Genomic DNA, 16,651 nt, shown 5'->3' on the forward strand with positions numbered 1-16,651 from the left:
TCATTCCAATCCCAAAGAAAGGCAATGCCAAAGAATGCTCACACTACCGCACAATTGCACTCATCTCATACACTAGTAAAGTCATGCTCAAAATTCTCCAAGCCGGGCTTGAGAAATATGTGAACCGTGAACTTCCAGATGTTCAATCAGGTTTTAGAAAAGGCAGAGGCACCAGAGATCAAATTGCCAACATCCTCTGGATCATGGAGAAAGCGAGAGAGTTCCAGAAAAAACATCTATTTCTGTTTCATTGACTATGCCAAAGCCTTTGACTGTGTGAATCACAATAAACTGTGGAAAATTCTGAAAGAGGTGGGAATACCAGACCACCTGACCTGCCTCTTGAGGAACCTGTATGCAGGTCAGGAAACAACAGTTAGAACTGGACATGGAACAACAGACTGGTTCCAAATAAGAAAAGGGGTACATCAAGGTTGTATATTGTCACCCTGCTTATTTAACTTCTATGCAGAGTACATCATGAGGAACGCTGGGCTGGAAGAAGCACAAGCTGGAATCAAGATTGCCAGGAGAAATATCATTAACCTCAGATATACGGATGACACCACCCTTATGGCAGAAAGTGAAGAGGAACTCAAAAGCCAGCCTCTTGATGAAAGTGAAAGAGGAGAGTGAAAAGGTTGGCTTGAAGCTCAACATTCAGAAAACAAAGATCATGGCATCTGGTCCCATCACTTCATGGAAAATAGATGGGGAAACAGTGGAAACAGTGTCAGACTTTTTTTTTTTTGGGCTTCAAAAACACTGGGGATGCTAATTGCAGCCATGACATTAAAAGATGCTTACTCCTTGGAAGGAAAGTTATGACCAACCTAGACAGTATATTAAAAAGCAGAGACATTCCTTTGCCAACCAAGGTCCGTCTAGTCAAGGCTATGGTTTTTCCCGTGGTCATGTATGGATGTGAGAGTTGGACTGTGAAGAAAGCTGATCGCTGAAGAATTGATGCTTTTGAACTGTGGTGCTGGAGAAGACTCTTGAGAGTCCCTTGTACTGCAAGGAGATCCAACCAGTCCATTTTAGCGGAGATCAATCCTGGGTGTTCATTGGAAGGACTGATGCTGAAACTGAAACTGCAATACTTTGGCCATCTCATGTGACGAGTTGACTTACTGGAAAAAACTGTGATGCTGGGAAGGATTGGGGGCCGGAGGAGAAGGGGATGACAGAGAATGAGATGGCTGGATGGCATCACCAGCTTGATGGACATGAGTTTGAGTGAACTCCGGGAGCTGGTGATGGACAGAGAGGCCTGGCGTGCTATGATTCATGGGGTCACAAAGAGTTGGACACGACTGAGCGACTGAACTGAACTGACAAATGGATTCAAAGGATTAGATCTGATAGACAAAGTGCCTAAAGAACTATGGATGGAGGTTAATGACACTGTACAGGAGACAGTGATTAAGACCATCCTCAAGAAAAAGAAATGCGAAAAGGCAAAATTGTTGTCTGAGGAGGCCTTACAAACAGCTAGAAGAAAAAGAGAAGTGAAAGGAAAAGGAGAAAAAGAAAGATAACCCATTTGAATACAGAATTCCAAAGAATATCAAGGAGAGATAAAACATTCCTTAACAATCAATGCAAAGAAACAGGAAAACAATAGAATGGGAAAGGCTAGAGATTTCTTCAAGAAAATTAGATATACAAAGGGAATATTTCATGCAAAGATGGGCACAATAAAAGACAGAAATGGTATGGAGCTAACAGAGGCAGAAGATATTAAGAAGAGGTGTCAAGAATACACAGAATAACTGTACAAAAAAGATCTTCACAAACCAGATAATCACGATGGTGTGATCACTCACCTAGAACCAAGCATCGTGGAATGTGAAGTCAAGTGGGTCTTTGGAAGCATCACTAAGAACAAAGCTAGTGGAGGTGATGGAATTCCAGTTGAGCTATTTCAAATCCTGAACGATGATGCTGTGAAAATGCTGCACTCAATGTGCCAGCAAATTTGGAAAACTCAGCAGTGGCCACAGGACTGGAAAAGGTCAGTTTTCCTTCCAATCCCAAAGAAGGACAATGCCAAAGAATGTTCAAACTACTGCACAGTTGCACTCATCTCACATGCTTGTAAAGTAATGCTCAAAATTCTTCAAGCCAGGCCTCAACAGTACATGAACCATGAACTTTCAGATGTTCATCCTGGTTTTAGAAAAGGCAGAGGAACCAGAGATCATATTGCCAACATTCGTTGGGTCATCAAAAAAGCAAGAGAGTTCCAGAAAAACATCTATTTCTGATTTATTGACTATGCCAAAAACTTTGATTGTGTGGATCACAGCAGACTGTGGTGAATTCTTCAAGAGATGGGAATACCAAACCATCTGACCTGTCTCCTGAGAAATTTGAATGCAGGTCGAGAAGCAGCATGGACTTGTATACTCATTGCTTTTCCATTTTATGTAAAGTCTACTCCACTTAAGGCCTCAGAGGATAATGTTTTCCATATCCTGTAGGTTTTAAGACTTTGTATTTTTGTTATCTTTCTGTAATGATATTGTTTTTAAATGCCATGTACTCAGTGAGTGATATAAACACATTTTAAATTTCAGTTTTCTAATAAAAAGTTTTGAAAATTGAATAGAAAAAAAATCAACAATGTGGAAAAAAAATAAAAGAAGAAGCATGGAACATGCTAGACATGGAACATGCTGGACATGGAACAAGAGACTGGTTCCAAATTGGGAAAGGAGTATGTCAAGGCTATATATTGTCACCCTAGTTATAATCTATATGCAGAGTACATCATGAGAAATTGTTGGCTGGATGAAGCACAAGCTGGAATCAAGATTGCTGGGAGAAATATCAATAACCTCAGATATGGAGATGACATCACCCTTATGGCAGAAAGCAAAGAAAAACTAAAGAACCTCTTGATGAAAGTGAAAGAGGAGAGTGAAAAAGTTGGCTTAAAGCTCAACATTCAGAAAACTAAGATCATGGCATCCGGTTCCATCAGTTCAGTTCAGCTCAGTTCAGTCGCTTAGTCGTGTCTGACTCTTTGCGACCCCATGAACCACAGCACGCCAGGCTTCCCTGTCCATCATCAACTCCCGGAGTTCACTCAAACTCATGTCCATCGATTTGGTGATGCCATCCAGCCATCTCATTCTCTGTCGTCCCCTTCTCCTTGTACCCCCAATCCCTCCTAGCATCAGACTCTTCTCCAGTGAGTCAACTCGTTGCATGAGGTGGCCAAAGTATTGCAGTTTCAACTTTAGCATCAGTCCTTCCAATGAACACCCAGGATTGATCTCCTCCAGAATGGACTGGTTGGATTTCCTTGCAGTCCAAGGGACTCTCAAGAGTCTTCTCCAGCACCACAGTTCAAAAGCATCAATTCTTCGGTGCTCAGCTTTCTTCACAGTCCAACTCTCACATCCATGCATGACCACTGGGAAAACCATAGCCTTGACTAGACGGACCTTGGTTGGCAAAGTAATGTCTCTGCTTTTTAATATGCTATCTAGGCTGGTCATAACTTTCCTTCCAAGGAGTAAGCGTCTTTTAATTTCATGGCTGCAATCAGCATCCGCAGTGATTTTGGAGCCCCCCAAAATAAAGTCTGACACTGTTTCCCCTGTTTCCCCATCTATTTCCCATGAAGTGATGGGACCAGATGCCATGATCTTCGTTTTCTGAATGTTGAGCTTCAAGCCAACCTTTTCACTTCCTCTTTCACTTTCATCAAGAGGCCTTTGAGTTCCTCTTCACTTTCTGCCATAAGGGTGGTGTCATCTGCATATCTGAGGTTATTGATATTTCTCCCGGCAATCTTGATTCCAGCTTGTGCTTCTTCCAGCCCAGCGTTTCTCATGATGTACTCTGGATATAAGTTAAATAAGTAGGGTGACAATATACAACCTTGATGTACTCCTTTTCCTATTTGGAACCAGTCTGTTGTTCCATGTCCAGTTCTAACTGTTGCTTCCTGACCTGCATACAGGTTTCGCAAGAGGCAGGTCAGGTGGTCTGGTATTCCCACCTCTTTCAGAATTTTCCACAGTTTATTGTGATCCACACAGTCAAAGGCTTTGGCATAGTCAATGAAGCAGAAATAGATGTTTTTCTGGAACTCCCTTGCTTTCTCCATGATCCAGCGGATGTCGGCAATTTGATCTCTGGTGCCTCTGCCTTTTCTAAAACCTGCTTGAACATCTGGGAGTTCATGGTTCACATATTGCTGAAGCCTGGCTTGGAGAATTTTGAGCATGACTTTACTAGCGTGTGAGATGAGTACAATTGTGCGGTAGTGTGAGCATTCTTTGGCATTGCCTTTCTTTGGGATTGGAATGAAGACTGACCTTTTCCAGTCCTGTGGCCATTGCTGAGTTTTCCAAATTTGCTGGCATATTGAGTGCAGCACTTTCATAGCATCATCTTTCAGGATTTGAAATAGCTCAATTGGAATTCCATCACCACCACTAGCTTTGTTCGTAGTGATGCTTTCTAAGGCCCACTTGACTTCACATTCCAAGATGTCTGGTTCCACGTGAGTGATCACGGCATCATGATTATCTTGGTCATGAAGATCTTTTTTGTAGAGTTCTTCTGTGTATTCTTGCCACCTCTTCTTAATATCTTCTGCTTCTGTTAGGTCCATACCATTTCTGTCCTTTATCGAGCCCATCTTTGCATGAAATGTTCCCTTGATATCTCTAATTTTATTGAAAAGATCTCTTGTTTTTCCTATTCTGTTGTTTTCCTCTATTTCTTTGCATTGATCGCTGAGGAAGGCTTCCTTATCTCTTCTTGCTATTCTTTGGAACTCTGCATTCAGATGCTTATATGTTTCCTTTTCTCCTTTGCTTTTCTCTTCTCTTCTTTTCACAGCTATTTGTAAGGCCTCCTCAGACAGCCATTTTGCTTTTTTGCATTTCTTTTCCATGGGGATGGTCTTGGTCCCTGTCTCCTGTACAATGTCACGAACCTCCATCCAGAGTTCATCAGGCACTCTATCTATCAGATCTCACTTCATGGCAAATAGATGGGGAAACAGTGGAAACAGTGACAGACTTTATTATTGTGGGCTCCAAAATCACTGCAGATGGTGACTGTGGCCTTGAAATTAATAGACGCTTGCTTCTTGGAAGAAAAGCTATGACCAACCTATACAGCATTTAAAACGCAGAGAGATTACTTTGCCAACAAAGGTCTCTCTGGTTAAAGCTGTGGTTTTTCCAGTAGTCATGTATGGATGTGAGAGTTGGAGTATAAAGCAACTGAAGAACACTGAAGAACTGATGCTTTTCAACCGTGGTGTTGGAGAAGACTCTTGAGAGTCCCTTGGACTGAAAAGAGATCCAACCAGTCAATCCTAATGGAAATCAGTCCTGAATATTCATTGGAAGGACTGATGCTGAAGCTGAAACTCCAATACTTTGGCCACCTGATGTGAAGCACTGACTCATTTGAAAAGACCCTGATGCTGGGAAAGATTTTATGCAGGAGGAGAAGGGGACAACAGAGGATGAGATGTTTGGATGGCAACATTGGTTCAATGGACATGAGTTTGTGTAAACTCTGGGAGGTGGTGATAGACAGAGAGGCCTGGTGTCCTTTAGTCCATTAGGTCTCAAAGAGTTGGACACGACTAAGCTACTGAACTGAACTGATGCCCTTACTTACTTTTTGACTTCTGGATCTATTTCCAATAGAAGGATATTGAAGTTTCCAGTTATGATAGTGGGTTTATCTATATCTCCTTGCAGTTCTAAGTCTTTGTTTCACATAGCTTGATGCTCTGTTGTTAGGCATGTACATGTCAAAATTCCCATGTCTTCTTATAGAATTAAACTTTTTAATCATAAGTGATGCTTTTCTATATCTGATAACTTTCCTTGCTTCCAAGTTTACTTTGTCTGAAATGAATATATCTCCTCTTGCTTTCCTTTAATTAGTGTTATCATAGTGTATTTTTCTCCATCCATTTAGGTTTAATCTATATGTGTCTTAATATTTAAAGTAAGTTTCTTATAGACAACATACAGGTGAGTCTTGTTTTTTGATCCACTCTGACATTCTCTGTCTTTTAATTGGTGCTACTGGAAATCTCTGTCATGGAAGTGTACTACAGTATACAAGGTCATGAGTTAAGCATCTTTGTATTAGGAATTCAGGGGTTAAGGTCCAGTGGTTCTGTGGATTTGAGGAGTGTACATATTTATTTTTTACTAAATTAAAACTGAAAGTTAGCATTTCTTTTCATTATAAAATAAGCAACAAACCACAACAGATCTAGCAGTACCTGTGGCACTGATATCTGTAGAACTCACACATATTTTTATATCACATTTCCAGTTTTTGCCAATATTCACAGTATCATTTCTGCTCAACACTTTGAAAAATATGCTATTTAGTAGACTCAAAACTTGATCCTGTTATTTATTGCATCAGTGAAGAAGCACATATGTAACCATGTCAAAAATTTGTTTTAAAACTCTTTATGAACTATATTTAGATATAATTGATTTCCTTTTAAAATCCTATTTTTATTTTATAGAACAAAAATTATACTGAGGAGGCATGGTAAGCAGAATAATGGCTCCCCAAAATATACCTGCCCTAATTTTTTATACTTGTGAAGTTGTTACCTTACATAACAAAAGAGACTTTGCAATATATGGTTACAGTTAAGGACCCTGAAATGGGGAGATTATCCCAGATTACCCACATGGGTCCAATCTAATCATACAAGTCCTTAAAAGAAAAGAAAAGAAGAATATTGGGTTAGACAGATGTGACCTGAGGACTGGACCTACTGTTGCTGTCATTGAAAGTGGAGAAAGGGAACCATGAATGAAAGAAAGTTGTGGGAAAGATCCTCAGCTTCAGCCAGCAAAGAAAGGGAATTTTGTTTCTAAAACAGCAAGGAACTGAAACCTGCCCACTATCCAAATGGGGAGGAAACAGATTATCTCCTAGAATCTGCACAAATTAATTTGAGTCTAGTTAGACTGATACAGAACTTCTGACCTACAAAGCTGTAATAAAGCATCTGATGTTTTAAGTCATTAAGTTTGTGATAATTTGTTACAGCAGCATTAGGAAACTAATGCAGAAGGAATCTCCATGCTTCATCAACATTCTGGTGGTGTTCATGGTACATAAAGGTTAAAAACTGTGCTGTAGTTTACCTCAATGTCACAGTTCCGAAGTCTTTTGAAAGGTGAAAATCATGGAATAAAATAACTAATGGTGCTTAAGACACTCCAAATTTTGGTACTGAAGATGATAATTACAGCTACGCTAATAAAGCAAAATGTCTGTGCTCACTTCCTTTCTTACCCCTTCCAGTTTGGTTCCTTTGTTTTCTAACTCCAGGTCTGTGCCTAATTATTATTACAATTCAATTCCCCCCAGATATTGTGCTGTATATACAAACCTAAGCATCCGGCTTAAGAATAGCTTTTAAGAAATTGATTGCCCCAAGCAATCAGTTGAATATAAACTTATATTTGAAGAATGCATATGGATGGGAAGATTGTGCCAGCAAAATCTAATGAGGAAAATGATGTATTAGAAATGCAGAAGAGTAATGGCTTGTTCTGAGTTTGCTTCTCAGGTTGGAATAAATTGAGTTTTGTTATAATCTCAATATCCCTTGGTAAGAGTAACTATAAAAATGTATATTGGTGCTAAAGCAGCATCACTGTGTACTCTTTATGAGAATGCATTTTTTTAGAGCAATAATCAGAGGACCATGAAACTCTTTAGATAGCCATTAAAATTAGGGAGTGGTAGAAATCTAAATTACAAGGCTGTAGGAATATTGCAGTATTCCTACCAGATAACGGAAAAGTCGATAGGCAGTTATTTGAGAGGAAACAATTCTTGAAACACAGATCATTGACGTTTTTAAATGTACTTTTTAATTAGCACCTTTCTTTCTTATAGTTTACCAAATTGTACTATATCTTTTATTCATAGCTTTTCATTCCTAGGGTTGTTCAACTCAGCCCTTATAAGAAAACAGTATTGCCCTTTTAAGTATTTGCTCCTAGAATTGGCAAGGTTTAAGTGAGAAAAGATGACATGCCATTAAAGCTGACAGTTTGTCATCTTTCAACCAGTTCTGATCTTAAGGTAAAATTCCGTTCATTGTACATGATCCAGGTCAAGACCTCCTTCTTTTAGCTATTTTACTGCTTTATCCCTCTGTGGTTCTCTCTTCCTCTGAAAATCTCACAGTGTTTATCATACATAAATGTTACTGTGTCGCAAGCATCCATTCATTCATTCCTTCAGCCAAACAGGCATTCAATACTGTTTGAATATCTGATGTGTGCTTGTCTCAGCGCTCTGCAGATGGGAGGGTGAATGGGAGCCTGACCACGTCCTCAATCTAAAAGGGAGCCTTATGTGAAAATAGATAATTACAGTATGCTGTGATAGCAGGTAATAGAACCTGGAAGAGCCTATCACATATTGACAATTATACGTTTTTGGAGATATAGCTTCTCTTTAGCTAAAGTGTTTTTTGCTTTATCTCCTAGTATTTCTTATACTTATCTGCACAAAATCCCTGTTAAGTCTTCTTGGTAAAAAGTTGTTTCTCTTTGCTCTTATTTTTCTGTATTGTTCTAGCTCCTTACTGTGCACAGTGAGAAGACATTTCTTATTAGTCATCCCAGTACTATTATTTTGAGTAAGAAGAGGATGGTAGTTAAAAAAAATACAGGCTCTGGAGTCAGATTGTCTGGATTTAAATCTTGACTTGGCCTCTGGGTATCTTTTTAACGCTAGGTAAGCTATGTAAGGGGCTTCCCAGGTGTCTCAATGGTAAAGAATCTGCCTGCCAATGCAGGAGATGTGGGTTCAATCTCTGGGTTGGGAAGATCCCCTGGAGGAGAAAATGGAAACCCACTCCAGTATTTTTGCCTGGAGTGGCTACAAACCATAGGGTTACAAAGAGTCAGACACAAATGGATGACTGAGCACGCATGCAAACTATGTAAATCTTCAGTACCCACATTTCCTCATCTATGTATGGGCAGTGCTTAGACACATTGTAGGCATTGCTCATGTGAAACAGTTTGAGACGGCTGATGTTGGGGAGACTATACTCAATATCTGCCTTTAAATTATACTGTGCTGATATTCCACATTTACTCTGTGGGAGTTTCACATAGTTTTGCTTTTTCCTCTCAATGTTGTGGCACCACATTGTGTGAAGTTCAACTATGATATTGGTGTTCTAAAATAATAGCATGCCATTTAGTATTCATGCTGATGGAATTTGTTGTTAAGGATCACACACAGGAATGTCAAGATAAGGCAGAATTCGGATCAGTGCCTGTCCTATGCTGGTCAGGAGCCCTGTTACAGGTATCACCTTCTTGCATTCCCACAGGCTGAACTCTGAGAACCACAGGACAGCCAGGCTTCAGTGTGGCCAATTTGAAAGAAAATCAGACAGCTAGAATTCTCAGTGTGATGGGAATCGTGTGAGGAGTCATGAAACCTAGATATGGGATATATGATTCTGTAGTTAAGGATGTGAGGGTGCTTCCTTTTAACTGTCTTAATCCCTCAGAAAGATTTGAAAATAAACCGAACGCTGGTTTGTTATTTTTCCCTTATGGTTCTCTATATGTCTTTTTAACAAGCACAATGGGTTTACAAATCCTTTCTCTTGTAATGTTTATTTCTTCTCTATTTGGGAAATATCTGGAGTCTAACAGTGGTACTGTGGCACCCCATCACATTTCCCCTCCTCCCAGAATTAAAAAGAGAGAAAAGCACCTGTGTACATCTGAAACTTTGTCAGATTCTGGCACAATTCTGCATCTGCAAATGTTGTGGGATGGTGTGCAGATAGAAGCCAAGGGGCATTTGTCAAGCCAGGGGAAATGCTATTCAACCGAGACCCTCATTTCCAGCTCTCTGCTGTGGAGTTGCCTTGAGAATCATTGTGAGCGAGCACGGTTTGGATAGGGTGGTGGCCTGGCCATTGGAAAAAGAGTCTGAGAATAAACAGCATCTAGGTAGTACAAATGCCAGCTGTCTGTTTAAGTAATGCTCTGTAAACGTCCGTGGGTAGCTGGGCTGAACTTGAGGATCTCATTTTATACACAGCTGCTAACCACTGCTCTGTACTACCAAACTGTGGAGAGAAACCTTTGGGGTTTTGCTTCTAACAGTCTGTATCTCATCTCTTCCCCAACCACTGCCAAAGTTTTTTGCATATTATCTCTGGCTCTTTTCATATTTGTTATATTATTAGATTTCTTTTATTATTTATGAGTCATAAATGAATCTGGAGTCTTTTAAATATTTATATACATTATATAAATGCATATAAATACATTAGGTCTGTTTTCTAGACAAAGCACTTATTTTTCAATCTGAGTAACTCTAGCTACCCAGTTCTTGCAGCACTCTAAATTCTAATCTCAATTTCATATTTTTTAATTGAAGTCTTCTCTATAAAGAAAACAAAAGAGAGAAGACATTTTTTAAGATGTTCCCAGGTAGAGCTTGGATAGTAGGGATGTGCAGGTGTTCACACATATTTGCCTAAATTAGAAAAACTTGTTATACAGACTTGTTTTTGAAGGAAAATGAAGAATTACTATTTTTATGTTTCAGGAAGAAAGGACTGGAGTGACTAATCTTATTTGCTAATGGAAGATCTGCATTATCACACAGACTGGGGAACTTACCTGCCAGATTTCAGTGACTAGTGGACCTATTCTGCATGGTCCTTGAATCTGCCCTCTTTCTTGGCTCTGGAGGATTATGCTGTGGTTTTCCTCCTACTTCTCATGCTTTTCTGTCTTTCTGGGTGGCTTGTCCACTTCTGTTCACTTTCTTATTTTATGTTCTCCTCAGTTTTCACTCTCAGGCTGTTCTTTTTCCAATATGTCATCAATATTAAATGTACCTATACTGTGGTTTCAAAGCTCAATTTTAGATCTCCTGCCCTAACATCTCTCTTGAGCTCTGAGTCTATATTTTCACATACTTGATGGGATTTCCACCTCACACCCACCCAGTCTAACACTGGGCTCACATCTCCTACACTCTGTGCTTTGACATTTTTCTACCAAAGTTGTTACCCCAGGTACTCAGGGTCCAGAGATCTTTGCTAAGCATTCTATGGTTTATCTTGACTTGTGCTCAATGACATAAAAATGATTTAAATTATAAGAAAATATTATTTTAATTCTTCCTATGTAAGTTTGAGTTCAAAGGTGTTTTGTTGTTAAATATTTAACAATTCAGTGTCTAAAAATTTTTGTTTGTTATGAGCTTTTATGAAAAACTGCAAAGTACTTTAAAATACACATGTTCTAAATTCCTAAAAAGGTCTTAGAGGTCATTTAGAGAAATTATTTATTATATTACATAAACAGTATGATGCAGATAGAAGTTATGTGTGTTTTTTCAGGCCATTTGTGAGGCTATGCCTCTGCTAAATATAATGAGAAAAGTGTGACCGCTGACTAATGATATTGTCTACATTTTTCTAGGTATGTTCTCATCCATTTCTTTCTTCATAACTTTTCAGATCTTCAGACCTATGACAGTAACACCTGGGAATTTCATGCTTTATATTTGTAAAAGTTCATGTTCAAAAGTTTGAGCTTATTTTTATCTGACTCAAGTATATTGATTCATCCAGGGACCTTGAGTATGTGTCTTTGGGTCTCTTCACACTTTGTTTCCTATGGATAGAGTTACGGTCTCAGACCCTGTCATGTGGCCAGTCTCAAAAAATTAGCCAAGTCCAATTTTTGCAATAATTAACCCAAGAATAATCATAAGGTAATGGACTTTAGCAGCAACATAAATTATCTTAGTTCAACAATTCACATATTATGATCTTGTAAAGGAAATGTTCTATTTTTAGAACAATTTTATTATATGATGAAAAAGGAACTGAGAAAATTAATAACTTCTAGAAGTAAGGGAAATACATTTATACATGGGAATAGTCTTGGTGAGGGAAAGTTTCTGTCAGTAAACTGATAAAATGTGATTCATTTCCCCAGACACATATCTTTAAATAGAGGAATCAGTGAACTAAGATGGACTGGAATGGGTGAATTTAACAGATGACCATTATATCTACTACTGTGGGCAGGAATCCCTTAGAAGAAATGGAGTAGCCATCATAGTCAGCAAAAGAGTCTGAAATGCAGTACTTGGATGCACTCTCAAAAACGACAGAATGATCTCTGTTCATTTCAGAAACAAACCATTGAATATCATGGTAATCCAAGTCTATGCCCGGACCAGTAATGCTGAAGAAGCTGAAGTTGAACAGTTCTATGAAGACCTACAAGACCTTTTAGAACTAACACCCAAAAAAGATGTCTTTTTCATTATAGGGGACTGGAATGCAAAAGTAGGAAGTCAAGAAACACCTGTAGTAACAGGAAAATTTGGCCTTGGAATACAGAATGAAGCCAGACAAAGGCTAATAGAGTTTTGCCAAGAGAACTCACTGGTCATCGCAAACACCATTTTCCAACAACACAAGAGAAGACTCTACACATGGACATCACCAGATGGTCGACACCGAAATCAGGTTGATTATATTCTTTGCAGCCAAAGATGGAGAAGCTCTATACAGTCAGCAAAAACAAGACCGGGAACTGATTGTGGCTCAGATCATGAACTCCTTATTGCCAAACTCAGACTGAAATTGAAGAAAGTGGAGAAAACCACTAGACCATTCAGGTATGACCTAAATCCCTTATGACTATACAGTGGAAGTGAGAAATAGATATAAGGGACTAGATCCGATAGACAGAGTGCCTGATGAACTATGAATGGAGGTTCATGACATTGTACAGGAGGCAGGGATCAAGACCATCCCCAAGAAAAAGAAATGCCAAAAAACAAATTGGCTGTCTGAGGAGGTCTTACAAATAACTATGAAAAAAAGAGAAGCGAAAAGCAAAGGATAAAAGGAAAGATATAAGCATCTGAATGCAGAGTTCTAAAGAATAGCAAGGAGAGATAAGAAAGACTTCCTCAGCGATCAATGCAAAGAAATAGAGGAAAACAATAGAATGGGAAAGACTAGAGATCTCTTCAAGAAAATTAGAGATACCAAGGGAACATTTCATACACAGATAGGCTCAATAAAGGACAGAAATGGTATGGACTTACAGAAGCAGAAATATTAAGAAAAGATGGCAAAAATACACAGAAGAACTGTACAAAAAAGATCTTCATGACTCAGATAATCACGATGGTGTGATCACTCACCTAGAACTAGACATCCAGAAATGTGAAGTCAAGTGGGCCTTAGGAAGCATCACTATGAACAAAGCTACTGGAGGTGATGGAATTCCAGTTGAGCTATTTCAAATCCTGAAAGATGACGCTGTGAAAGTGAGGCACTCATATGCTAGCAAATTTAGAAAACTCATCAGTGGCCACAGAACTGGAAAAGGTCAGTTTTCATTCCAATCCCAAAGAAAGGCAATGCCAAAGAATGCTCAAACTACCGCACAATTGCATCTACTCATCTCACATGCTAGTAAAGTCATGCTCAAAATTATCCAAGCCAGGCTTCAGCAATACATGAACTGTGAACTTCCAGATGTTCAAGCTGGTTTTAGAAAAGGCAGAGGAACCAGAGATCAAATTGCCAACATCCGCTGGATAATCAAAACAGCAAGAGAGTTCCAGGAAAACATCTATTTCTGCTTTATTGACTATGCCAAAGCCTTTGACTGTGTGGATCACAATCAACTGTGGAAAATTCTGAAAGAGATGGGAATACCAGACCACCTGACCTGCCTCTTGAGAAATCTGTATGCAGTCAGGAAGCAACAGTTAGAACTGGTCATGGAACAACAGACTTGTCCAAATAGGAAAAGGTATACGTCAAGGCTGTATATTGTCACCCTGTTTATTTAACTTACATGCAGAGTACATCATGAGAAACGCTGAGCTGGAGGAAGCACAGGCTGGAATCAAGATTGCTGGATGAATATCAATAACTTCAGATATGCAGATGACACCACCGTTATGGCAGAAAATGAGGAAGAACTAAAAAGCCTCTTGATGAAAGTGAAAGAGGAGAGTGAAAAAGTTGGCTTAAAGCTCAACATTCATAAGACTAAAATCATGGCATCTGGTTCCATCACTTCATGGCAAATAGATGGGTAAACAGTGGACACAGTGGCTGACTTTATTTTTCTGGGCTCCAAAATTACTGCAAATGGTGATTGCAGCCAGGAAATTAAAAGATGCTTACTCCTTGGAAGGAAAGTTATGACCAACCTAGATAGAATATTAAAAAGCAGAGACATTACTTTGTAACAAAGGTCCATCTAATCAAGGCTATGGTTTTTCTAGTGGTCATGTATAGATGTGAGAGTTGCACTTTAAAGAAGGCTGAGCACTGAAGAACTGATGCTTTTGAACTGTGGTGTTGGAGAAGACTCTTGAGAGTCCCTTGGACTGCAAGGAAATCCAACCAGTCCATCCTAAAGCAGATCTGTCCTGCGTGTTCACTGGAGGGAATGATGTTGAAGCTGAAACTCCAATACTTTGGCCACCTGATGAGAAGAGCTGACTCATTTGAAAAGAGCCTGATGCTGGGAGGGATTGAGGGCAGGAGTAGAAGGAGATGAAAGAGGATGAGATGGTTGGATGGCAGCATCGACTCGATGGACATGGGTTTTGGTGGACTCCGGGAGTTGGTGATGGACAGGGAGGCCTGCCGTGCTGCGGTTCATGGGGTCACAAAGAGTTGCACATGACTGGGCAACTGAACTGAACTGATACAGTAATCAGTACCCAATGGCTTATGTATCTGTAATTCCTCACAGTCATCTGAAATGAACCTGTGGCGGTGATTTGCAGCTAATATAATTTTTCCACTACAAGCAAGCCATAGTTCCTTTAGGATTCTGTAATGCCCCTTCATACTCCTTTCAGGAAGGTGAAGGAGTTGCTTTATCAAATCCATGTTCAGAGGAAATGGATTCTTTTAGAAGATCAAATAACACTTTCTATGGATCAACTTGCCTCTGTCTTCACTTCTCCTAGGAGGAAGGAATTGTAAAGACCACAGTGGAGATTTTCACTTGGCTAGCCACTACTGATAAAAGATAAAGAGAGTAATCATATAATCATGACTCTTCTACAAATATGAGTACACATCAAACATTTCATTTAACTTATTAATTACTAAATGAACTAGAAAGGATAGTAAAACTAATCAGAACAAAGGAGAATCTAAAGAGTTACCAAATATATAAGTTCATCAGAAAGGCTGATTGAAATTTGCTTAACAGAAGCAAAACTGGCTTCTTAAATAGTGGGAGATGGAAGTCAGTTGAACTTCTACTGGACAGAATTTATCTGTGTGCCTATAACCAAGAATTACTTGGATTACCATAGTGTTCTGCAAGTTACTAAAAGTATTTATGAAGCTGCCACATTGTTATGTGCCGGAATGCAGGCTAAGCACTTTGTATATACTATCTTATTTAACCCTGATAACCATTCTATGGAGTAGGTGAGAGGTTAAGGATTATGCCTGCAAGAATACAACTAGGGGGTGGGTGGCAGGGTAAGGACAGACATTGATGTCTACTTGAATTCAAAGTCCATACCCTTTGGCACTAAACTGTGTGGCCTCTGTGTCTAGAACTGGTATGATGAAAACAGGGCTGAGTCTGTGATAAGTGTCTGTGGGTGTGTGTGTGGTATGAGAACAGCAAGATGAGGTTTTCCCTATATCATTGCACAATCAAGAAAAAAAAAAAAACATACATTATCTGTTTTTGCCCAGCTTAGATTTTTTACCATCCATGCTTCTGTACAATAAAAAAATTGCAGTGACTCTGACAATCGAATCAATACTTCTATTAACTGCAACATGCAATTTGAAGGTTCAGGAGGTGATTGGATTATGCTTTGTAAAATTATTATCCCCTGTCAGTGGAGTCTGTGCTGCCGTGAAGGGACAGAGGAGCTTTGGAAGTGTGTCTTGCCTGCAAAGAGGGCACTGTGCCTTTCACACAATGGCATTTTGGCCCTTTCACTTGCGCAGACTGAAGAGTTCAGAAATAGGTGCTGTCCACCCATAATCAATCCTTCAAACCTTTGTATTTTCAGGACAGCTAGGCATTTTTATTTTCCTCACCTTTCAAAACTTCCAATACCTTTAATATGTGACTTTTTTCCTCGGAAGATTTTTCCTCCTCAAATGTCTGCATCTCTGCTTTAGCTTTGCTTTCAGTTTTGAACTCAGTGTGCTCTTCTGCAGTCATTTCTCTCCTTCTAATTAACCTGACTCTATTACACACACATTCCCTATTCTTAGCTTCATTGTATCATCTGCATAAATTATGAAAGTTATTTCAGCTTTATCTCAGACCTCCTTTAACACTTACTCCTAAGAGTTCTTTGTTTCTTACTATTATCCCTGATTAGTCTCACATCTCTCTTTTTCTAGCAGTGACCTGGCAAGAACATAATTTTTTAAAATGTTGCTTTCATTTAATTCTTTTCACTAAGGGGCCAATATGCTCTGATCACAGTGCCACTCTGGATTCGATTGTCTCTTTCTAACATCCTACTAATATGAACTGAAAGTTTAAAAAAATCAAATGTGTGGAAAACTAAAATAAATACTATAAAGATTTAG

General features: G+C 39.1%; 1 long non-coding RNA gene across 1 annotated transcript in view; it reads left to right on the top strand.

Annotated features, from left to right (window-relative positions):
- The window catches only part of LOC148778819 (uncharacterized), a 358,916-nt gene that overhangs the window by 285,028 nt on the left and 57,237 nt on the right, over positions 1 to 16,651 (top strand). The window lies entirely within an intron of this gene.

Source organism: Moschus berezovskii, chromosome 1 (assembly GCF_049115385.1).
Source record: "Moschus berezovskii isolate FMDL1 chromosome 1, NW_MosBer_1.0, whole genome shotgun sequence".
NCBI lineage: Eukaryota > Metazoa > Chordata > Mammalia > Artiodactyla > Moschidae > Moschus > Moschus berezovskii.